The sequence below is a fragment of the Balearica regulorum genome, chromosome 12, assembly GCF_011004875.1.
Source record: "Balearica regulorum gibbericeps isolate bBalReg1 chromosome 12, bBalReg1.pri, whole genome shotgun sequence".
Classification (NCBI taxonomy): Eukaryota; Metazoa; Chordata; class Aves; order Gruiformes; family Gruidae; genus Balearica; species Balearica regulorum.
Genome location: NC_046195.1, coordinates 13,624,660 through 13,648,687, shown reverse-complemented (window position 1 = coordinate 13,648,687; position 24,028 = coordinate 13,624,660). Strand labels below are relative to the sequence as shown.

At 41.4% G+C, this 24,028-nt stretch overlaps 1 long non-coding RNA gene across 4 annotated transcripts in view; it reads right to left on the bottom strand.

The window, feature by feature from the left end:
* LOC142603440 (uncharacterized) overlaps window positions 1-24,028 on the bottom strand; it is a 243,949-nt gene that overhangs the window by 204,582 nt on the left and 15,339 nt on the right. The window contains exon 1 of one of the 4 annotated variants that reach the window (XR_012837371.1): window positions 22,846-22,964. The exons of the other annotated variants lie outside the window; for them this stretch is intronic. This is a non-coding gene — a long non-coding RNA (uncharacterized LOC142603440). Of the gene's footprint in view, window positions 1-22,845; window positions 22,965-24,028 lie in introns of those variants that run through there. 4 annotated transcript variants of the gene reach the window in all.

Below are 24,028 nucleotides of genomic sequence, written 5' to 3'. Positions count from 1 at the left end.
ACAGCCAGCCTGTAGCAAGAACGGCTCCTAATAAAGGACACCTAGGATTTTCTCAATTTACGGTATTACGGTAACACAGTGGAAAATGTTACCCCCGTTATCTCTCATAAGAAACCTGCATTGCCTTTTACATATGATTAACATGATGCCTTTTCTCATTGCAAGCCACGCAAGCTTAAAAAAAAAATATAAAAAAACTAAGTCCTTTTGCAAGAACTACACTCCAGCTTTGAAAGCAATAAAATCATAAATTATACAAAGAATGTTTATTTTAATTTACTAACAGTCAGTGTTCAGTGGCAACAAGTAACTTCAGGAGAGGCTTTTTCTGTAGTCTTTGCATTTAAGGTCCACTGGAGAACAGCTGGCTGGAAAACGCAATAAAATCCTCACTTTTTATGAGACCCAAAGCAAAACAAAAAAAATTTTTACTGGAAATATTTGTAGATTGCTATCTCCAAACTATATACAGTAGACTTGCAAAAAAAAAAAAAGTATATTTTCCTCTATTCCTTTTACTTTGGTGTGCCAAATGAATTAAATAAATAAATAAATAAAATAAAAGATTTCTCAGCTGCAAAGGCAGCAGTTCAAGCAATGAACTTCATACACTGGATCTATACCTTACAATCATGTTAATCATCTGTCTCTAATTTTCTATTTTCCATCATGTTTCCAACAAAAAAAAAATCATTTCCAACTTGACTTATGCCTTAAACATTCTTTTTTTATTATTCTTAGTTAAAGAAAAAAAAAAAAACGGGGGGTGGGGTGGGGTGTGAAATTACATGGCACTTTCATTTCAAAGTCTGCCAGCAATACAGTGACAATTTTATTCCCCTTGGTTGTTCACAGGCCTACTCCTCTGTCGTGGTTAAGTGCTATCCTCATACACAAAGAAAGCGAAGATATGGTGTAAATAATTTTTATAAACACTTACGTACTCAGATATATCACAAAGCTAGCAGCAGCGAGGGCAATTTAACAGTCGTTTGTCTTACCATGGCACTTACAAGCCCCAGGCACAGATTGCTACCCTTAGTCACAACGCCAACACACATCAAAGAAGCAATCGCTGCCCCTGAAAACTTCTCCTGTAAAATATATGCCCAAGACCAGCTGTTGATGAGTTTATCTATATATTCCCAATTTTGTTCCCTTTTTTTAATGTTAGGATCAAAATCAATTTTTATTGTTGTGCAGATCAACACAAGTATAAACTTTCTGTAGCAGCAGCAATATATCGTGCGCTGTTGCTTAGTCAAGTAGCAACGGAGCTAGTAAGTTTTTCTGAGGGCTGCCAAGTCACATCCAGCGCCCGTTTCACGGTAAGATCGGCATTCTAACCTTGTGCTAGGACTACACCTAAAATTAGCTTCTATGGACCCTTTGCCACAGATAAATTTACTGTCAACTGGCAGTCAGTCAGATTATTCAAATCCACACATATTTAACTGACTAAAGGATCTGCTCCTTCCATCACATCCCTGCTTAAAGAAACCTATCAGTACATGAAGTGTGGTCGTTTTTGTTAGTTACTGCTACAGACTTACTACCTGTACCGCAAACTTGTTTCAACTTCAGTGATTCCTGGGAAATTATCTTCATTCACAAAGAAGCTCCCACCAACTGATCAGCTAACAAACTGCAAAGCCATCAGTAAAACACATAGTTTCTAAGAAATAAGCCAGATCCACAAACATCCAAAAATGGTTCCTGATTAAGCTGATCCTTACTTTGAAAACAAATTATCCGAGTCAGTGGTTCTCCACCCTTCTCCATTTGTGAGCATCTAAATTTTTTCTAGCTGTAACAAATACACCATATCATAAAATAATAACAACAGCAGCAACATCCACCACCTTTCTTTTTCTTAGCCTTGTTATAACTGTTGTGTAAAAGTAAGTAGTCATTGATAATTAGGGGTTTGTAGCCTCAAGCTTAGCAATCACTGGTCAGGTAGTACGCTTCAAGTATGGCAAGTGAGCAGATATTGATCAAATATCTAGAAAGCACGTTAGAGAAAGTTAAAAACTTTGAACTTGCTGAGCTGCTCACACATAGACATGCCGTTACTGTGCACCAGCTGCACAACTGGAGCAACAAACCTTCAGGGGTGCACTGTGCAATAGGCAGGCCAGGGAACGTGGCAGAAAGAGATCACGTGCTAAAAGCCAGATGCGGATACAGGAAAATACCCTTTCCAGCTTCGAGAAGGATAAATGGAATGGTTTACATCTGGAATTAATAGGTCTCTTGACTTAATGAAAATAGGCAATGCTTGGTTTTGTATGCTAGGTTAGAGTGTTTTGATTTGTAATGAGGAAAGAAAGTGTAGAGTACACTGTACATGGCCACGTTCTCCCACAGGTGTGTGATGTGTGGGCTGGAGAAAATGGGCTAATTTTAGAACTTTCACCTTGTTAAATGTTTCTGGAGTTTAACTTTGTAATAGGAGACATGCTGATATTACAGTCCTTGAACATTCCTCACCAGTGAGAAAACAGAGGGAAATGGTCTGAAAATTCAGTCCTTAAAATGATAGCTATAAATTATACTGTAACTTCAGTCCTTTAAAAATGCTTATTTTACTGGTGGATGTTGAGTGAGGCTCTGTTTTTCTCCAAGGAAGAAAAGCTATAGTTCAACACAGTAAATCTGTATGCTGGCAGTAAGTTCACAAACAACTATTATTTAGTCTATAAAATCCTTCTCTAATATTCAGTAAGTTGTGTGTTGTTGAATTCTTAAAAAGAAATCTTTGGAAACTATCCAAATTCTCTGATTTTTACATTTTACATATTATCTTATATACTAGTTCATCTTCTATAACCTTCATTTATATGCTCACTGGCTAGCTGCGTGTACAATGTTTAACATGAATGGACATTGTATGTAGTATGTTTGTTTGTATCTATATTAATTGAGAGACTAATTTCCAGGAAGAGAGACAAGAGCACAAAGAGTCACTTGAACATGAGAAAGCTCTAAGGATTGTTGACTAGGAAGGGAGCAAATTTCTGAGTGTTAGAAGAACTCGTGAAGGTTCACCTCTAACAGAGCCTCTCTGTCTAGTGCTTCGAAAGCAACGCTGGAGGCAGAACGCCAGACCCAGAGAGCTGAGTTGTATTACAGTCATTTAGGAGGCCACACACTCCATGTATTTGCAGTAGTTTTGGTAAGCATTTTGCCTGAAATAGAAAAAGCAACCCGCAATTCTTCAAATCAAAGCTGACAGTGCCCTGAGAGACTTTTTCTGATCTAAATGTGTCCAGGAGGACCCAAACTCTCTATCCAGTTTTCTTCTCTGGAAATCAGAGGAACAGGTAGGAGCTCTGATCATAGGCCAAGGTCCTTTTACAGTAGATGCCATACTGATACAGAACAAAAAGGACTTAGGACATCAACAATGGCACAACATGGAAAAATCTCTCCTAAGTGGCATCTTAATTTTCCTTCAGTGTCCTTCAAAACACCAACAAAAAAAATCATCAAATGAGCCAGCAAGAAAAGTGACATGAAAAATGAATGTCATTGGTTTGAAGGCTGTGTGCTTAATTGACATTACTAGATCAAAAAGCTTTTGAGAAAAATCACTGTCACCTCTTCCTCCTTCTCCACTACATCTCGCCGTAGCAATGATGCAAGCATGAATTTTCTCTTAATTTTGGCTGGGGGTGGTGGTGGGAAGTCTTTAATATTTTTCGAGGCCTTTGTAATAGTAAAAAAAGGCCATCAGAATTTTTTTGTTTTTTTGATCACTTCAAAACTTTGTAACAATTCTTTGAATTAATAAAACTGAAAGCACGCAAGTGCTGAGGTGGGAAAAAAAGCATTATTTGATGCCTGCTAACTCACTTCCACAACCAGTGCATCCTCCTTAGACTTCCCACCTCTCAAAAATCCTAAACTGGCATTTACATATGAAGAAAAGAAGTTTAATGTAACAAGTACAATCCTATATTACATGAGGAAAACCTATGTATTCTGCTTTTCAAAACAAAACAGGATTACATTTTGAGGAGCTGAAGTAAATGGATTTTCTAATAAAATTCTATTCTGAAGGTGAATACAGTAATCTAGTTGCCTTAACTCATAGTTTTATGGGGGTTTAAGTAATCTATATTCAAAGACACACAGTACAGCAGAGCCACCTTCAATGCATATCTATCTATAGTAGCTTTCGCAAACTGGCAGTTTATTTCACGCTGAGCTTTTCCTAAAGTGGAGCAGAGAACAGAAGAGGTAAGCGTAGAGTATGTTCAGAAGTTTCTGTAGCAATCCTACCATTGCAACAAACCAATTCACAATAAGTTTGTTCACTTTGAACAGGTAAGCGGGCTGTCAATATTTTCAGCATCCATGACAATGTTTTGAGTTCAAGGATTTATCTGGCCTTGTGATGGTTACGTTCACAGATACCAGTGAAACGATACGTGTTAAGGTTCATTTATCTCTTCAATGTTTCATGACTAAAACCTTGGTGCTGAACTGTTCAAACTTTACAGATTTAAGAGACGCACAGTTTCCAATAGTTTTATATAGAGCAAGAAAGCGCAAGCAATATTGACTATTTAACTCCACATTAACAAAAGGTGCAAATAATGAGTTCTAATCACACGATACTAGCAGCAATAAAGTGGAAAAACACTCCTCCTTTAGCTTAGTACAGTATAATGGAAGAAGAGACGTATGCCACTGAGGAGTACTCCTGATCATGCAGTCCAAGTGCCTTTAAACGGTACAATAAGGTCTATCCCGTAGCCCCGTGGAAAGCAGATGGCACGATAATGACCCAGGCCTGCAAGCGTTTGAACCTGCAGTGCCATGTTCAAAGTTCATTGATGTCAAGGCACATCTGTCATGTGCCCTGGCTCTAAACGAGGTCCATAAAATAAACATCAAGCATGAAAGTGGTCAGGAGTCAGATGGGGCCTTTCTTGTGAATGAAGATAGTCAAGAACATGTTTGCCTGAAATCATTTCAAGCCTGAGCTCATGGAAAAAGGCCAGACTTTTAGTAAAGAGTTTATCAGAAAATGGGTGCACCATTCTTAGCATCTATAAGCATGTGCATTAATGCATTTTCAGAAACTGGCACATTATACCAAAGTTTATCTAAAAGTAGAAGAGGGAGAAAGCAAGCCAGAAGACTTAATTTTTCCAAATTCCTGACTCTTTCTAAATTTTCACATTATGGTTTTGCAACTCTTCCCTTTATATGGTTATATAAAAACTATATAAACATTTTAATCATTTACCACAGTAAAGAGATGGTCATAAATAGTCATTTTTATTTGTGCAACATTTTTTATATTTTATGCTTTCCATGTGCCCCCAGAAGTTTCAGGAATACACATGGGAGGATATTTGGGGGGAATAGATTTTAACAAACTAAGAACTGTGAAAAATGTTACACATTTTTCAACTTCTAAGCACAGGGAGCGAGTTATACCCATCTGATAAGAAATACACCATGGCCCCGAGAGGTCTGTTCATTTACACCCCAAGAAGTATTGAAAAAGTATCTTTAATCTATAAACACCTACAAAGACATTCCTGAAACTTGCTCCTGTGTCTGGGCAATTTACTGAAACTCATATATTTCAATCAATTATTCATTAGGATTTATTTTCCATAACTAAGTATCACACATAAATTACTGATAAATGCTAGTGAAATCTGACAGCTGAAAACATCTGTCCTCCCATGCTTATACATCTTAATTTTCTTCCTTGAGTTTGTCTTTATTTCTCAAAATTAACTATGCCAAACAGCTTAAGGATACAGTATGTTTGATTGATGTCATACAAAACAGAGCTGTATGGCACACTATACACTTAGAAAGGATACAGAACATCGTTCCCAAGGCTGGAATTGTCTCAGTAAGAACACCAGCTTTTTATGCCTATGGCTAATGAATTTATCTTCCGAAATAAATGTATCTTTTGGACTTGGATCAATGCATGCCTTAATTAAAACCATGTTTCTGTATAAGCATCTAACAAGAACACATGAAGGCCCTATTTAAATTGGAAGAGAACAGTATAAACCAGTATGGCTTTTAAAACTAACTGCTTCCAGGTGCAAAGAGAATGGAAGTTTAGTGCCGTTTCCAACTTAATGCTTGGATGCCTTTGTTCTTGAAAGTGTAAGGTTTCCCTCATTCGCAGTTTTATGACTGCAGGTTTCTATGTTGCATAACACCCTATAACAGAGCACCAAAGGGCTTAGTTTTATTGTTTTGCTTCACTTTATTGACTGCATGTTTTATTCAGCTAATATGTGCCATAGAGGCAGGCAGTAACATCTCAATTACAACGCCAGTGCTCTTCCTTCTCCGTAAGTGACCAGCTTCAATCTGCACTTTATTATATTCACATGCAGATGTTAAAAGGCAAGAAGGGAGGGGTGAGGGAAGTCGGAGTTGAAACAGACCTTTTAAAGCATTACAACTGGAAAGGCTTTTTTCCCAGGTAATCCTCTAAAGCTAAACACATTCCAGTATATGATATTTATGCTGTGGCAAGCCACCAAGCACAAGCAACTATTGCATAGAAATGGGTGTGAGAAAGTTCAAATCTAAATAAAAACTCCTCCAGAGTTTGATCAGAGCTGGATCTGGTATTTCACTTTACTCATTTCTACTATTGTGCATCCCTGTTGGAGAGCCAAAGAGACTTTGGCAATGCAACAAGTATACAAGCAAGAAATTGGCACTCACTACAGCTTATTCAATGTCCTGAATATTAAAGCTTGTTTTACTAAGAAGGGGAATGCCGAACAGGATGAAATTAGGAGTCTTCATGGTTCCTTTTGTAACGCCACTGGATTTTTTCATTCCCACAAGGGCAAAGAGACAGACTGGGTTAACATTAGAGACAGATACAATCTCTTCCTGTTAATCCAAAGTATGCTGAATTGGCAGGGCAATGGGTGCGAGGTTGGGGGAACATGAGAAAAAGATTTCCAAAATTTCTTATTAATGAAAGAGAAACAAGGCGCTCCTTCACAGGTGGGGCTGTAATTGAAGTGAGTCAAAAAAAAAACCCCTCCATTTTTTATCTGAAGGACGCCAACTCTAATAATACAGCAGCATCAATCAGTTCAGCACTTGAGCCCAAGTCCTGCTAATGGACTTGAAAGTTTAATGTCTGCTTTTCTAGCCATTGACAAATAGCCAGATACCAACAACTACCAGAAATCACTGTCTCCATAACCAGCAGACACTGGACACCGAAATGCTGTAAGGAATTCCTGCCTTCCTTCTCTGCCTTCCCTTAGGAAGTGCTGTGAGCCAGCAATGGATTGTTCCTGTGGAGGCAGAGGCAGGGACTGTGGCATTTTCTAGCTACAGACAAGGAAAGAGTCTTTACAATATTTCAGAGATTATTAATAAATACTTTAGCTGAATTGTTTATACTGCATTGTGAGCCTTCTGGAAAATGATAATTTCATCTTGTGTTTATAAAGAACTCAAATAGTCAATATCTAGCTCAGTTAAAGGCAACTGGAAACATCTAGATGTATTCACAGTGATACTTCATGCCAATTTGACAACAATAAGAAAGAATGATTTATTTTTAGTCTAGTATAAAGGGTAGCTTATTACACAGACATTCCCCTGTCTTCAAAGGGCAAAAACCTGGCTCAGCTCTTTCACATTTCTCCCACATCCTGATTTTAGCATACGTCATTCTCATCCTATAGTGGTCATTTTGTCAAATTCTTGTCTCCAAGTATAAGTGACCCGTTCAGGATCGTTCTTAGTAGCAAAGTCAAACAACTAAGGCAAAATGCCAACATGTATCCCCTATACAGGGCACTTGCTCCGCTCACTGGCTGCATCCAGGGGATTTACTGGATGGGGAAAGGAGACAGACTTTGCAGACCAGTCCTGCAAGACGTGTGTTTCCTGCAAGGCGCTACCAGCCTTTGCTCCTGTGGTGACATCAGGAATCAACATTTGGGCTGACACCTTACAGGAGCAGAGTATTGCCTGATGTTCTTACCCCCACTCACCAACCGAGCAAGCCCAGGGTTGATGCTTAAGTCTGAGGGGAAGCTAGAATGGAAACTTCAAACTCCTAACAGCTTCAATTTGTTATGTGATACTAAGCTTGAGAAATTTTCCACATAACCTTCCAATTCCTTCTTTCTTAATTCATATCAAATACATGGACAACTACCCATGGTGGCAGCACTGCTGAAGGGCCAGCGCTTGTGCTGCAACACCCTTCCCTCCGTTCTGAAAGCCAATCTGCTCCTCACACCCATGGGATACAATAATCCTGGCTGTTTTGGCTGGAAAAACATTCAGCTTCAGGTGCAGAATGAGCAGCCTTGCCCTAGAAGGGACAATTCAAAATTGATCTTAGTAGCAGAAAGAAAGGAAGCCCTTTCTTTAAGTTGGGGATTCCTAAATCTGTCAGAGGAAAGAAAAAAGAGAGCAGGCTGGAGCACCCTATACAGTCCCTATAGAGCCAGGCAGAGACCAGCAGCTGCTCCTGCGGTCCATAGGCAGCATGTGTAGGAGCCGCAGCCAGGAGAGGTGCAGCAGCACCCAGCATGAGGTGGGTCTGCTCTTCCAAGCCCCATCCAGGACATCTGCGTACATCACGTTACTCTGACTTTATTGTTATTTATGATTATTTATTGAGCATCAGCAGCATGCCTGGAACTGTACGAGGGACAAATAGAGAGAGTCCCTTCCCCAAAATGGAAACAATCAGGCCTTGTGTGGGAATCCTGAAATCCACCCAAATTAAAAGGCCTTGGTCTCTGGTGCTGTTAATTCAGCACGTATCATGAGCAATAAATTCACTTGGAAAAAGTTTTAGAAATCAACGTTTGTTTGGTCTTTGTCAGCTTGCTCTGAATCAGAAGTTAGAAGTCAGAGACCAAAAAGTAAACACACTTCTCCTTCCTTTTTTTGCCAAATCATATTAAAATACAGTCAATACCTTCGATATCCTGATATTTCTTCCATTACTTTTATGGCTATATAAAGATAGTATCTTTGGCAGTTGGGCTGGATGCTTTCCTGGTGTAAATCAGTGTCACACCACTAAAGCCAATATAAGTACACAGAATGAAACCATGGAATGATACAGACCTATATGTATCTGAATACCCCCTTTCTGAATGGGGAACAGGGTAGCAAGGCTTAATGATCCAACACATTTATTTCCTGCTGAGAGAGAGAAAAACTATCATTCTAACTGTACATAGTACATATTAAATTATTGTTATTGAACTTCCATGTTAAATCCCCAGTAATCTGAGTTCTGCTCTGTGGTGAAAACTATACTGCAGCTCTGCTACTGATAGCATCATAAATACAGCATTACAATAACTAATGCTGCCCTCCTATGACACACTGCAAATTAAGAACATTATTAACAAAACCTGAAGTGGATGCATATGTCAAGTCTTGGTAGATGAAAATGTATTTTTTCACTGTTTTACTCCCTTGACTATATCACAAAAACACCATTTTTCAGCTCTGTAAAACCATACTGTATATTTTTAATATTATACTAATTGAAAAACTGTTACTGTATCCTACCCTTTGTACACAGGAAATCTCTTTAACAGCCACAGTATTCACTATATAGGGTATGATTTGGGAACAAAAACATCCTTTGTTAATATTCCGCTTTAAATGGTGACTCCTTTATGTGGGTTTCATGAAGCAAATTATCTTTAAACAAGAAAACCTCCAGTGCTTGTTCAGTGATCCCCCTGCTTCTGCCAGAAAAATCTCTTCAAGTCAATATTCATGTCCAATTACATGGAAAAAAAGAGCAAAAGCCACAAACCCCAATTTCTCATACCACAGGAGCCCACAGGCAGCTGTAGTGTGAACGAGTATTAAACCTGTGTTGCTTTAAGAATCACCAAGGCGTGCAACTTGTACCAGGGGAGAAGGGAATCTCTCATTCTGTCCCATGACCGCAGTAGGACCAACATCCCTTCCCTCCATGTGAGCACAATGTGGGGCATTTAATGTCCAGGACCAGCCCCGCACATTCATTTATACCACCATGAAGTTTCATTTCACTCTGTCAAAGCGAGTGAAGAAAATTGCATTACCAAAGGACTTCCGAGTTATTGACATTCAAATATGAGGAGGAGGAAGAGAAGATACCCTTGGAAGAAACATCAACAGAAAGATGAAGCTTGTCCCATTTTGGGGCCTCCTTTGTTTGTGCAAAGCACTCTAGTAAATGTTGCTTTCACCACCACACCAGCCAACCACAAAACTATCTGGCTTATTTGGCGAGATCCAGCAGAAGCTGTTTTTGTGGGAGTTTCATCTGTTGGAACTAAAGCGCAATGGACAATGATCGCTGCTTGAACACGTGGCTAGCCTCCCCGTGAAGGGCATACGTAATGCCCCTCAGAAGGGGATCTGCACAGGCGTGTTTTATATGCATCACACTCTCCTTGTATCTGAGGCTATCTTGACAAGAAGGATACGTTACATTTTTGTGGTGAATTGAGCATGTTCAGCTCCCTCCTCCCGAGACCTCGATGAAGAGCTGCAAGCAGAAAATGGGCTGGGGCTCGGGGAGCGGATAAGCCCCTGGCAGGCAAAGGTGTCGGAGTTAAACAACAATCTCTCTGCTCTGAGAGCAGTTTGGGCAAAAATAATTATTAATCCCTGCCTCAGGTACTCTTCTCCTCCCTCTCACCCCACAAATTACATTTTTGTATGTTCCCAGCCCGACTTTTTTTCATTTATTAATGAGGTCAATACTTCTTTTCTTAATGAAGCCTCGGTAAGCAGGCAGACAAGAAGCATTGTCGCTACACAGCGTATTTTTTTTTTTTTAAGTGGATATCATAGTAACAGTCTTACTGCGAGGTGTGTAACTCTGTGTGGGGGGAGTAGGTACCAGTCAGGCAAGAAACATGGACTCATTAACCAACCTGGCTAAAGAAATCACAACACCAGTTCACCCCAGTGACTAAGGCTGGAGCAGAAACCTGGTGGAGCTGACTCTAAGCCTGCCTTTGGGCCAGGAAAAAGAAATAAAGGCTGGGAGGAGACTTCCCTCTCTTACAAGAGATATATTTCTTCCACCTTACAGGCGCAGACTGGTACGTGGAAGCCCTGTTTGTATCTATTGCCCAAAACGAACACACACACCGATCCACCAAGTCCCCTTTTATAATTAGTTATACGTGCCCTTGGGTAGTCAGAAAAACAGCGGTGCAGCAAAGACCACTCAAATGCATCATGTGAATAGCTAGAGCTGTGAGCTTAATAAAAGCTCTTTAGTACCACAAAGCATAGCTTGTAACATCACGTTCAAAGTATTTCGCCATGTACATTTTGGGTTAATTCCTGGTCCCACCAAAGACAGTGGGAGTTTTGCCCTTCGCTTCAGTGGGATGTATTTCACCTTTTGTGTTTAATTGCCAGTTGTTAAGGAAAGGAATAAATTGCACTCCATTAAATCCAGGCACAGTAATAATCAACAAGTTCTTTTTTAAAAAAAGAAATGCTACCATGAGACCCCTTTATACCTTGCTGAAGTCTTAGAGAGTCCTTTTTAAGTGTTCTGAAAGTTATTTTGTGATATTTTTTGTATTCCTGGATGGTTTCACTGCATTTGTATCAAAGCAACTGGATCAACAAGAAAAAAAAAAAACAAACCGGGAAAAGCTGTTAAGGGACAAAAGACAAGATTTAAAAACATTTCACAACCATCCACTTAAACGACTGCACTGTTTAGCTAGCTTGTCCAAATTTACAGTGTAGCAAGAGCAATAATCTCCATCAGTACCAGTTCTAGCCCCTGCCAAGCTGCACGCAATGTTCCCATTGACTTCTGTATGCAGATCAGATCCTAGCAAAGAGGGATTGTATGCCAGCGTCAGAACAGTTAGACAAATGAATGTAAACACTGAGATGCAGATATCCTTTCTCTTAGAGTTAAATTATTTTGCCATGAACAGGACATTTAAAGTTTGTAACTGTATGGTATTGAGAAGACCCATCTGTGTTTTAAAGCAGATTAGAGTGCATTGGGAAGCAAATGACACATTGCATTACTTAAGCCAAATGGTCAAAATTCCACTTGATGTTGGTACAAGCTACACACGCTGTATCTTCAGTCATGTGTCTGAGCACATTCCTAGTGAGCTTAAACAGAATATAGTAGTTGAATCAGCCTATGGAAACCTACCACACCACTGCAACCTGAAGTTGCTATTTCTATTTTAGAAGCCTTAGAGTAATTTGCACCAAGATCCTCCGATTTCTCCTCTCCATGTCTGTCCTATCTGTAAAGATTACATTTTACCACAGTGTCATTATCGTAATTTTATCGTTGTCCTTTATAGCATTAAAAATGCTTCTGTTCTGTCATCTCGGTATTATGAAACATGTCTGTTGATGCAACATTCACCAATCCGATACACAAAAATACGAGTACAAAATATTGATCTAATCCGTTCTTCCCAGGTTGCCTCTCTGCTACCTCCTCTCAAGAGCCTCACCACCCGGTAGCATTGCGTAGAGCTGCCAGAGGCTTTCCGGCCATCCAGCCCTTGGACAGTCCTGCTGCTGCTGCCTTATGGCCTTCTCCAGGCGACTTGAGAGCCAGTTTTCTAGAGTCTACAGATTTTATCGGTGAAAGCAACATATGCCATCAGCAAGAGAGAGGCTGGAAATGTGGCACTCCCTCATCAGTCAGCACTGATGCTCAGAATAATCATTCAACATGTTATTCATGTTTAACACATCAGTTCATTAAGCTGGCACTCTCATCCCACTTACAAAGGTAAATGAAGGCTAGAAGGGGTCTGTGAAACTCTAGAGCTAATGAAAATGATGCAGCTGGCTCCAAACTGTAATTCTGGCTCTGAGGTGCAAGATCTTGGCACCATCTGCTCCTTCCAGAGAGCTAATATTAATGAAAAACTCATCACACCCCTGCTGATTGAGGGAATGCTAGCACACAGCTCCCGATAGACGCACGCAGCTTTCAGCCATATTTTAGCACTGCTGATAGGTAGTTTCTGCCAGCTTTCAGGGATAGGGAAATTTGAGACGTAGTAGCCGTGTGAGTTCAGGTTGGTAGCATTTCTAACCAGGACGTGCCGGGGAGTAACACATCCAGATGCTCTGAGCAGAGCGAGATGGGTATCAGGGCCACGTCAAGCTGCCTGGCCACGCCGTCTATGCAAGGTACTGCCTCTACAGGATTTCCCAATATTGAAAATATTCAAAAGTCAAAGTCCTCAAATTCCAAACAAAATTTTCAGGTGGAAAAAGAAGGTCCAGGTAGCTCAGATAGATGGTAGCCCTTTGTTAACTAGAAAGCAATACATCTGTTTTAAACTGGGTTTCACAGTCAAAAAACCATGTCTCTCATCTCTTCCCTACACCACACTCAAATTCTATCCAAATGATGCCTCGTGGCCCTGTTAGCCCACACGTCCCCATCACCCTGCCCTAATTTAGGATATGCAAGTCCCAGAAAGACATGAGAGCCTGCTGAACACAGAATGGTTCTGCTGTGCCTCCACAAAAAGGGTTTGTAGCAACATCCAAAAATATAGAAGCAAATAATTCCTGTCTCACTCCTACAATCCAGGGCTTCCCACCAATTTTTTTTTTTTCCATATAAAAATTTTAAAGTATGTAGCTTATTCTGCATGCCACTGAAACAAACAGCATTTTACTATTTTACTCAAAAAAATATTTGCATGATTAGTGTACTTTGAAACCGTGTAACCCGTCTGCCCAGCTATTTGCTTAGTTGCACAAGAGATCTCATGCTGCTAAATCCTCTTCAGAATTATCTTGCCCCCACCCCACTCCTCAGAAGAGACTTCCAAAATAAAATAAATCATTGATCTAGTGTTAGGAAAGCTGCCTTCTCGGTATTATCCAGTCCCAGTGTATTGCCTATAGGACGGTTTCCTACAAATCATAGGGGTAACCCTCGGGCATTTTACGGATCAGTACACTTAAATTTTTTACACATAGCCTTTTGCACTAACATCCCCATTACCAAAGGTATGTGATCCCCTGCCCATTGGAATTCCCAACAAATTGATAGTAATGAAATTGTATGGAAAAAAATTAGTTTTCCATACCAAAGCACTGCAGAAATTCGGAGATAGAGTCAGCTGATGCTCAAACTGCCCAATTTAAAATACGTACTTTGTACCAGAAAACTATCCCATAAGAATATTATTAAAAGTTGCAAAGTGCTGAGAATTTCAGAGATGTCAGAATCAGGATGGCTTGGCACACAATTTGTGCACTTTCTGCATATCCCTTCAGTAAGGCAGAACCCCCGGAGGGCTGACTTCGGTTAGGTCCAGAGCAGCCAGTGTGGCTGAAATTGCTTCTGGTTTTAGCTGCTAAATATACCAAAGCTGCCCCCATGAGACACGTGCAAATTGTAAGCTATGGAAATCCCTACAATTTAGCCAAACTGGCATAGATTAGAAATGGTAAAACGTATAACCCTGGGTAAAAAGCCAGGCATTTCCTCCTTCACTGAATTTCAGGTCTTTGCTTCAAAGCATTGAAATATTTTACCTTTTCAAAGGTTACCACCACATTGTTTTGCCATTGTATTGTTCTCTAGCTCTATTCTCAGGAATAATTTTGGCCAAAATTTTCCTAAATAGTTTAGGGAGACACCCGGCACAGAAAATTTCCTCCAAATTTTGTTCAAAATGGTTGAAGTCTGGCAAAGCATATGCCAATCAAAACAGGGGCCTGTAAGAGGCAATGTTACACAATCTTCACCGTAAGAGACACCAGCAGCTCTGCCTGAAATATTTTTGCCACTTACAATTAATAGTCTGGAAAAAGGCATCTTGAGAAAGTAAAATAAGTAGCACAAAGAGGAGGAGGGTTTCCAAGCAACTGCTTCATTTTCATTTTAAGCCCATGCTGCGGAAGTGTTAGCAGCAACTTAAGGGGCTAGTCTCATCCCCAGCCTGCAGGAGAGTGCAGAAACTAGGTTACGAACAGTAATTTCTTCCATATAACCTCAGATTAGCGTACAACAGGAGGATTGAAAAGAACAGTATTTTAAATCATTGTGCCCACAGTTAATTTCTGTATGCAATACCTCACACAGTCAGAAAACATATTTGTGTGGCCAAGTCACATTCCCACTGATTTTTGTGCATCCTCTGGTCCCCAGATCTTAAATTAATAGGGAGAAAAATTATAAAGAAAAAGCAAGCGTAAGTACTGCCCTCTCTTAGCAAGGCCCTTCTGAAGAGCTCCCTTCCAAACCCTCTTTCCGCCGATGCTGGCTCAGCATGCCACCTTACACTGCCCAAGCTTCGCTCTCTCAGTCATCACTTACTTTTTTCTTGACCTTTTTGCTAAACTGTGTCTTGGAATTATCACAAGCCCAGTCCCAGCCTGCCATATTTCAAAATCAGGCACCTTCAACAAATGATCTGATTTCCAGGAGCTGCTGAGTATTGTCAGCAAGACAAGAGGACTTGCAGGCGCCCTGAACGTCCTGGAAATCAGGCCACTTTCTTCTATGCTCCTACTTTCCGCTTTTTCAGTTTTTCCTCCACCCAGTGGCCGCTAACAGAAACAAATCACCTCATAAAAATACACTGTACTACCATCCTAGTTACTGAAATGCACTATTAACATGGCAGGAGTCTGCTGTTTTCTGGATCACTACTTACAAAATAGCGCTGTGTGCCTCTGTTACAGCATCATGGACAGGATTACTGAGGATGCGCTGCATTATGGAAAACATGCGTATGACATGCAGGTGACAGAAAGATGTGAAACTGTGCTCTGTGTGGTGATGGGAACTTACGCAGGATCAGTCAAAAATATTATATCCCCACAAAGCCTAGAAATATAGCCATGGTCAATAAAAGTAATTGCTACCATTGACAGGAGTAGAAGGTCAAAACAAATTGGAAACTATTCCCATGATCCAAAGCACAGAAATCTACATTCTTTCATATAAATCAATCAACTGATGAAATCTCCTGACCAGTTTCCTGCTGGAACTGGAAAAACACACATTTCTTGACAGTTGTCTGCCCCACCTGAGCAGGTGTGACGGGCTGCGGATCCAGGCTTCGGAGTGGAGGTCCTGCAGGACACGTGAGAGGGAAGAGTCCCCTTTGGTCTGGCTACAGACTGCCATGAAACCCTCTGGTAATTAGAATTTAATTTTGGATTTTAATATTCAGTCAGAGATTTGAAAAATATTTTGCTTCTGTACATGATGAAAGCATGTTACCTTAGCCAGCTGGCAGAATTGTAAAGTTGCATTTATGTTTCATTACTAATAGCTATTGAATTAACTCCATAATTGATTCTTGAAGAGTATTTGCAAGATACGTTCTGTACAGTATTCTACAAAAAAGTTCTGCTACACACTGGCAAGCGTAGACCAAGATACAAACACATCCAGGCAGATTTACCTGCACGTGTACAAACATTTACACCGCTACACATATATGCTGGATAGACATCTCCAGGAGGATTCAGGCCTAAAAGAAGAGCTACCAGGTTAGAAAATTTACAGTCTAAGATATAAAAAAAAAAAAACTAGGGAGATTCTGAAAAGTATACTATATTATTGTTTGCTTATGGAAAAAATACGGTTTTATTTATTTTTAAATTCATTTGATGTTTGGCCTGCACCTGAGTACATTACCGGCACAGGACCGCTCATTCTCTGGTCACGCTAGTGAGCTCTTCCCCACTGCACGCCATTTGCTTCCTCCTCACGGTCAGCCCCTTCTTCTGCTTTTTGACCGAGCACAGCGGACGTTTCAGCTGGGCACCTGAACACACCAGGTCCGAACGCACACTTAGCCTAGCATGATGAGGCAGCACATTTCCAGAGCTCGCAGCGCTTTTCACTTTTGCCACGTCCTTTGAAGACTCCATTTGCTCAAGGCGAGCTCTCTGGAAACCCCACTGCCCCAGAGCATGAAAAGCAAATAAGGGCTGGAAATACCATCCCACAGATTAAACCATTGTCTGTTTGAAAGAATGATTGAGAAGACTTGCTGGAGTATTTGCCTAGCTCTGCCCATAAAGATCTAAGCTTGTTTGCTATTTTCCCCTCACCTTGAGTCTGTAGTTTATGACGAGCGGGGAGGGGAGGGTGGGGGCAGCCAAGTAACTCAACGGTCCTCAGAGTGCTTTAAGGCAATATCATAAATGGGATCAGGGACAGAGCTCTTAGCCATGACCCCTCTCTGCAAACAAAGCAGGAATTACTGGGCAACAATCTCGTTCACAATATTTTCCCCTTGAAAGCACCTCTGCAAGAGCCATCGTGCTGGGCAGCGGCAGGCAGCTGTGCGCGTCCTCCAAGTAAAGGAGCACGGCCGTGGGTTTGCACGGCTCCGTGTCTGACCTGGCACTCTCGCACTGGCCTGTGGAGCTGCAGACCTGCCACAAAGCGTCATGAATTATGTTGATTGAGCAATTTTCAGTATTTCTCTGGCTGACAGCAGCAGTGGTGCTCTGTCTGCCAGCTCTTGGCTAGACAAAGCAGATTTAGTGTCCCCCATCTGGTAGTTGAACTCTGCGTGCAATCTGCATGCAGCCACAGCCAACACTCAAACTGGGACCTCATGGGGCCTTGGCAGCGCTGGTACCAGGTAAGCCAACACAAGAAGTGCTGCAGTAAACCTGTCGCGCTGGGAAGTGACTCTTTGCACCTGCGAGGAGCAGGAGTGGTGACAGAAATATAACTCTAAAATACAGCTAGCCAGGATTACAAAAAAAAAGGAACTTTAATAGCTATGCAGATTAGAGAAAACCCACAGAGTTGGCAAGACTTCTGGGTCTTGTTTACACTTAATAGTGAATGCTGGTTACTACCAATATCTTGTTTAAAATACAAGGCTATTTAATAGCCAGCTATTGGTAGTATACTATCCTAAGGTGAAGATATTATTGCCAGAATTGTGCATTTAAATAAGCCATCATGCCCTATAGAAATCACAGCTTTTGCCTCTCGGCTGTTGATCTGAATCCAGTTCCAATCAGTAATGACCAAAGCCAGTCACTCTGTGAGGATGCTCGGTGATCTGTATGCACCAAGCTCGCAGGTACAGCCTCGCTGCGGTCTGCACGCCTTGCCACGGGGCTGCTGCCCACCTCCACGGTTGTCCTTAAACCAGCCGTGTCACCCCCCTGCCTCAGCACCCAGGACGTGCTTGTTAGCCTGATGTCACCTTCACCTCGTGTGCTTCAGTCTGAGTTGACCTCAAACTAGTGTTTCATCACAAAGAAACAAGTCCCACTAATTTTTTTCCTCTCCCCAAAGTGTCAGTTTGTTATATTCATCCTTCTCCACTGTATTTTGCCCATGGTGTGCCCAGGCTGAGCAGCAGCACAACCTTCACCTGCCTGTTGGGTCTCACCAGGACCCATTTTCACACAGTCCTTACGGTTGGGACTAGACACTATCCTGACATGGAAGAAAATTAATCTAATTTTGGACTATGACCCCTTCTCCAACAAAACTATTACAAAATACTGAACCTGAGTTTCCTCAGAAAGTCGTCTCCCTGCTCCCACATCTCGCTCTGCTGTTTTGCACTATGGGTGCATTTTGGTTTCAATCTGTGCAACAACTTGTGAATCCGTATAACGCTGGCCAGGCAAAACCTGCTGTAGCAGGGCTCTTCCCTAGTCTTTGGGAAGCAGCCTGAACACTCACGGATGTGCTTTGCCCCTGCATCTCAACCCTGGCCTCCGTGCTTGGTGCAGCTTTCCCTGTTTATGTTCGGCAGCACAAGGCAGCAAGATGTGCAGGTTACCCACATGAGCGGATCCCTTCCAGCTGCTTATCATTTATCATCACTTCATTCAGGGCTTCTCAGAGAGCACGTGTAACCTGCGGCTACTCATCAAATGTGATGTTGCAATTAGAAGAAAAGAATTGGAGTTCCTCTCATGTCAGCCCTATTTCAGATTTTCCAGTTAATACCAACTAATTCATGATTTTTCTTAAATTCATCACTGGCATATTCTACTGGGATACACTGTCAGACTGACACAACGTAGGTATAGTTACAGAAGAACATTTAAAGTGACGTGCATGGCCATGGCCGGGTAGCACTGGAAGACGGGGCTGAAGGCTGGTGCACATACAGGGCAGCCTTTGCCACGGCTGTCCACCAAAATCCTTTTTCATCTTCAGGGTCTCCTTCAGAGCCAATGATAGCTTGAGGTCTAAACATATCCACAGAAGCAAACCATTAGCAGCTTGGGGATTGGAGTGCCTGGATTACCACCATCCATCTCCAAATATTTACTGTCATCTGTTTAACTCTTCCCCACCCTGAGTTTAAAGAAGCAGGAGATTTTTACGACATTTGCACACATGTGCACACACGCTGCAAAACACAACGTTTTATTTTCTGTTCTTCTAGCTGAGAGGAACTCTTCTTTTACTTACAAAAAGGCAGATTTAGGAGGCCAAGGTCTGCACGAGCCAGAGAAGTGCCCCCCCGCTGCCAGGCAGCCTCTTTGTGCTCTGGCTCCGCCAGCACGCTGGGACTGCACTGTCATTAGCACAGCCAGAGCACCAGGCACTGCAAATCTATCATGCAATTTTATTCTGCGTGAGGTACCAAGCAGCTCTATCTGCGCAATGGAGCAAGCCCACCAGATAGGCAGGCGGAGACGGAGGCAGCACTGGATGCTCCACCGCTTCTTATCCCTAATTAGCTTTGGGATGATGGCTGCCCTGTCTCTGCTGATGCTCTTCATTAGTATCTTCAGGCTTTAAATAGATGCTGTCTGTCTGCCATGCCTATATAGTTTTAGGCCAGTAATAACATGCAGGTATGAAAAACATTTAAAAAAAATTAAATCTTTGCAGGATTCATAATAATAGCAAAAAATTAAAACCAAAATGGCAAGTGTTCCAGTATTCAATTCTCCAGCACTTGTTCACTTGTTTCTAATGTGAAACAATCAAACATTTAAAATATGCAGGGACACACACACAATTTGTATGTATAAACATACATTATTTAGACCAGCTGAATTCTCAAGAGCTGCAAATAATCCATGAATTATTCTGTAATTTATACTTCCCCATCTGAGAATATGCTTCCACCAAAAGATTTTTCTTTTTCAATTAAAATTCATTATGTTAATGTCCCAACCAAGCAGACAAAATAACACAGAGGGAACACATGGTATGACCCATGGGCTTTGCATGTCAGTCTGCTCCCAGACATCATTTTCCCCATAACCCCCCCAAGGCATAAGCAGAAAGCAGGCTCTGAGCCAGACGAGCAATTTTGTTCGCACACATCCCCCAGCCAACACCTCTTTAGGAGACACCTCAAACACCACAGTAGAATAAGACCAGCAAGAGCCTCCTGCACACACACAGTTCAGCTGATCCAAAACCAAGCAGCGAGTCAGATCAACTGCTCCCTGCCTGCTTGTTGGCTCACCCCATCACCTCGCTGGCGCGAGACTTTAGGTACCATTGGCATAACGAATGGGTTTTACTCGCCGCCTCTGTATACGTTTGCATGCTAACCCACCACTCAGGTCCGATTTCAAATGTAAAGTGCCTGCTGCACATAAATATCCAACTTTCCTTGGCTAGATCAGCCACAGAGTAATGGTTTCCTCTTGAACATGCCTGCTCAGCTCCGGGATCCTGCACAGCACCGGGACCGCAGCTTGTGAAGCCACGTACTTCTGTGTTTGTACTGAAGGTTGTGGAGCTTCTGCTCATTTTGCATTTGCTCCCAGCCTAGAGCTTCTGGAGTATTCTCTTAATAATTATTTTAAAAACAAATAAATTAGGTTTTCCTCTTATCTGTGATGTGTAAAATGACTTGAGAAGATACTAAAAAAAATATAAAGGGGGAAAAAATATTTGAACATTAGAAATTAATACTTTATCTGTCCTAAAAAAAACCCAAAAACCAAACCACAAACCTATGAAAACTAATGTAATTATGAGTGGAAAAGAAGATGAAAGTTGCACTACAGAGAGAGAAGGAATGTCAAGTCAGGCTGGTTCAGGTCCAATATTCTGCTTGTTGCACTAACACCTGTTGAGTTCAAGCACTTAGAAGAAAGATCTTCTAAAAACTAAATGCCTCCAACTGAGCTATGTTTCACTTTCCTGTCCCTGAAATCCCCAAGGAATTGTCCAGGGAAAGAAGGAGGAGGGAGAAAGCAGCAAAAGCAGACTTTGCATTCCTGTTATTTTTAAATATAATAACAAAAAAATCTGTGAGCAGAAAGCCGAGAATATTCAAAGCTTCCCAGACCTTTGTACAACATGTTTAAAACCCAAAGGGAAAAACAAAACCAAAAGAAGTAGTAGAAGCCAATTTTAAAGTTTCCTTTGCAGGTCACCTTTGAGATGAAGTCACAGATTTCCTCTGCATAATATGGTCTGAAAATACATTATGATGGTATTGATGGTTTCTGCACTAAAACAGCAGGGCCAGAAATTGAATTAGAGCTCTCCTGTCTTCTCCAAAGTACTGATGAAGCACCCAGTCTGAAGTCCTGTTTCCTTGTAAAAATTTATGAACAGAATAAAAACTCCTATCCCAAATACAAACACATCTAGCGGTTTTACCTGATAGAATAAAATACCATTACTGCTATTAGTCCTGCAGAGACTCTTTCTAACAATGCACACCAAGTGCACATTGGCATTTTCGGCTACTTTTTCTTCTAAGTTCCCCAATGCATTTGGTGTAGGAGGAACCCAGTGTGGACGAATGAACTTTTCTATCTGAAGATACCCAAAAGCAATTTGAGGGGTTCACCCAGAATCCAGCAACATTGTTCTTTATTTATATTTAAAGCCTCAGTTGAGGATTTGGTTAGAATTTCAGATTCATTTAAAGAAAGAAATTCAATATGGATTCATACGGGACAGCACAGTCACACTGAATCTACCTTCAAAATCTTGCTGAATGAATGGTTTGCACTGACTATCACAAACTTATTTATGTTTGCCCCCAAACAGACAAGGCCACTTTGCCCCGTTATCACATTTCGAATGAACTGCAAACCGTTCAGACTCCCCACAGCTCAGCTCACATCCCTGCACTGCCTACAAAGCCAACGCCACCTCCTAGGTGTCCCAGTACCTGCCTGCCCCTGAGCCCATCTTCCAGCCCTGGACCAGATCATTGCTTAGCAGCACTTCTTATGTATTATGGTAAGCATTTCTATATCAAGTACAACCACTGTATTTGAAAGAACAACCAAAATTATGGGGGTTTTTGGTAACCAAAGTCAGTGAGTATACAACAACTTGCATCATCATCCCATTGGGTGAGAATTTGAACTAGATAACCAAAAGCAATACCTTGCATTGCCCCAAAATGCAATCTTTCACAACTTACAGGAGCGATCAGGCAGCCAGACTGTGAGTGGGTCTGTATACAAACCCTAAATCCTCCAGTTCTTGCCTGAGGATTGCTGTGTTTATCCACTTTCCTTGGTTAAGGATCTTTCTGAGCAGAGCAACCTGACTGGCTAAAGGCGGTTCAGATTCCCAAAAAGCCCCTGAACTGTGAATAGAAACCCCATCAACTATAAACATCCCTAGAAAGTATTCCTGAGCATTCTGTATCTTTACTCTTCATGAGATCAGATGCGCAATCATCTCCAAAAAACAGGCAGGGAAGAATCCTGGGAAAAAAAAAAAAAAAAAGAAAAAAGAAAAAAAGGTAGAGAGAGAAAGAAAGCACTTTAACTCACAGCCTGAACATTTCCTTTTTATTTGTGTTCTGCTACCCCCTGGGACTGCCAGCAATGCCCAGCTGATCACATCTGATCTGTATAAAACACTGTCTTTACCTGACACTGTTTTGTCCGAGGGGAGCTCTCTAAATTAATTCCACAGGCTTCTCAGAGCCTTGGCAATTCCTTTTTGATCTTCTCTGCTGCTTCCCAAGACTTTCAGGGATGTTTAAACCAGTCAGAGCAGTCTAAAATGAGTGGCAACTCTTCTCATAACACTGTCCCTATTGCTATGGCTACTGAATTCCCCTTACACAACAACTCCAGGCAAAATCAGGGCACCGCACAGTCAAAATTAGCAGTATTGCAAATATTTCCTCCCTCTTATCTGCCCATCTCTGGAAGACTTTGTTAGCCCACGTACCGCTAAGCCAATGCTTTGCGGCCTGCTCAAATAGAAGTAGAGAACCGGAGGGCAAGCACTGCAAACACGCGAGACGGAGCTCCGGCTACTGAGGAGTGCGAGACACAAGCCCAACGCGTGCGTCTCCCTTTTGGGTCAGGAGAGGTGACAGCACGAAGCCCGTTGTGGAGAGGCTGGAGCAAATCCCTTCCCTGTGCCAGAGTGGTTTTGCTTGTTTGTGGGACTGGTATAAAAAGTGTGCACTAAAAATACCTTGCCCTGATAAGTTGTGTCCGCACAATTTATATCTCTACCCTGAAAAAAACTTTTAAATTTTCAGGAAAACATCTTATACACAGAAATTTAGGATATAGCCATATTTCAAATATTCAAAATAAAAATAGCTGTTTCATCCAGATAACCCCAGCCCCATTACAAAATATTTCTCAGCGAATTAGATCCATCTCCTGTGGGAGAGGCATGAAATAGATTTTCCTGTTCTCAGTTGGTTCAGGATTGCATTTTGTCTCATTTCAGACCCCCTTGAGGATTCATTAGGTTGTGGGTAGGAAGCACAAAGTGCTTGAAAGCAAAGAATTTTCCTGTTAAGGCTAATAGCTAGCATTTCCAAACTTGGGCTAGCCAGATCACAGTGGGCGCTTACAGAAAATCCATGACATGCCAGAGCAGGAGCTGAAGAAGTTCAGTTTAGCTGAATTTCACACCATGTCAGAGTCCTATGTGCAGCTTAGAAAATGAATTTAATAAAGCTTTTTTGCTGTAACACGGAGTGTCAGCTAGCAGATTCTCTGACACCTGCTGCTCTTTGAATCTGATACCATATTGCAGCATAATGTGGTCTAATTTTAGACTTCACACAACACACCAGGTTTCAAT